We start from the raw sequence: 2,171 nt of genomic DNA, 5'->3' as shown, positions 1-2,171 counted from the left end.
AATTTTCACAAGTAATTTTCAAAATTACTCTTATAAGTCTCTTTCTCATCCATCAGGTACAATCAATTTGTTTATGTCCATATAACTCTAAATAGATCTAAATGTTTAAATGTGCAATGTATTTGCTAATACATATTATGTAGCACCCCTAGAAAGACCACATTTAAAAATTAAATTATACAAGTTTACTATTGCTAGAATTCTTCAATGACACTTCTAAGTTTTCACTCTTTTTCTGTTTGTTGTTCCACATTTGTCTCCCATCTACAACAAACTTTATATTAGGTGGTGTTTTCTTTGGCTCTTAATTAGTTCTTCAATATCTTCCTCCAGGAGGTCCAGGAAACCTATAGCCATCTGCTTCCAGTTGGTCCTTCTGAACATTCTCAGCCTCCTTCTCACACATGTCTTTGAATTGAAATAACTGAAAAACATGTGTCTGTGCTAGTACTGTCTAATTTACTTTAAAAGTCATTGTAGTACAAGGTGTTTGTCATAAATCATAGAAGTTGTGGTACTTAATTATGTATTTATAAACAGCAGATAACCTCAAGTGTTAAAACTTTCTCAGGGTCATGGAATATACATATATATATATATATATATATATATATATATATATATATATACACTCTTTTGGTCCTGGTCCTCTTCCTTTACCCTACTGATTTCCCTTCTATTTCCATGAGATCCCTCCCAACCTTTGTTGTTGTTTTGTTTTGTTTGTTTGTTTCATTTTTTTTTTTTTTCTCTCTAGCTTCCACACATGAGAGAAAGCATATAACCCTTAACTTTGTGAGTTTGGGGTATTTCAGTAAACTTGATGTTTTCTAGATCCATCTATTTTCCTGCAAATGGTACATTTTTTTTCCTTGTGGCTGAAGAAAACTCCATTGTGTATACATATGTGTATTTCTATGGTATGCTGACTTCGGTTATTTTGGATAAATAACAAGGAGTTGTGTAGCTGAATTATAAACCTTATAAACCTTAGACACTTTCAAATCTTATCACCAAAGAGTTCTCCATATTTTTCAATTGTCCTCCATCTCTATTGTAAATCCTTTTCCTATCCTCTTAAAATCATCCTTGTAACAAATTCTTTCCTTGGTAAATCAAGATTTGTGTTTACCTGACACTTTGTTATCTATTTTAAATAAGCTAGTTAGACTTTCATCAAGATTAGAAAATCTTGAATCTATATACAGAAATTTTACAAAATTTTGAGACTTGGCCTGGGGATGTGGCTCAAGCGGTAGCGCGCTAGCCTGGCATGCGTGTGGCCCGGGTTCGATCCTCAGCACCACATACAAACAAAGATGTTGTGTCCGCCGAAAATTTTGAGACTAGATATATTTTTGAAAGTTGGTGAAATATTTTTTTCAGCTCATTAATGTGATACCTTAGCAATCTTAGATAGTTCTGTCAGCCAAAGTATTATTGCTTTTTTTCTTTTCTTTATGTAACTAATCACTCACTAATATGTGCCAAAAATGATTAATCTCTAAAGAGCCAGACTAGGGAAGTCACTTATTACATGATAGCAAGTCTGCTCTAGCTTTTGGGGGAGGTCAAACCAAACCCTACAAAGGAGGAAGTATGAATGTCAATGGTAGTGATTGTTAAACAGACTGTGGAAAATGAAGAAAAGATTAAGCCAAGTTTAGATGACCTCCGTGTGTATTTAAGACATAATGGTCCTTGGCTGCTCAGAGCCACGTTCTTCTTCACAGAGCACTAAGCCAGGCAGCAATTTAACATCAAGGCTGATTTCCTTCTTTGAAATAGTTCTCATTTTAGGCTAGATTTGTTAAAAGGCTAAGTAGTCAACTAAGTTACCACCTATGACATTTGAAGTTTTTATTAGTTTGGAAACCTACTATTTTGACTGAACAACAAAAAAAGAAAAGTAAAATTTAAGTAAAGAAATAATGAAAATTTATTTATATATAAACCAATATTTAATTGTGTACTCTAGTAATAAAAATAATATTTGATCCTACATTTGATTTTCTAATCAGCCTGAACTGTGACTCACATATGATCCCTTATTCAGTCAAAATTTAGAACTGAAGTATGCATAAGTCTTTTTTCTAAATATGCCTCATATAAGCCCTGACATAAGTTCTTCCCTAGTGCTGCAGATCCCTGCTATGGAACAATGGCTGTTT

Source organism: Callospermophilus lateralis, chromosome 12, assembly GCF_048772815.1.
Source record: "Callospermophilus lateralis isolate mCalLat2 chromosome 12, mCalLat2.hap1, whole genome shotgun sequence".
Taxonomy (NCBI): Eukaryota; Metazoa; Chordata; class Mammalia; order Rodentia; family Sciuridae; genus Callospermophilus; species Callospermophilus lateralis.
The sequence above is the reverse complement of the archived record's forward strand: the minus strand, read 5'-3'. Positions refer to the sequence as shown.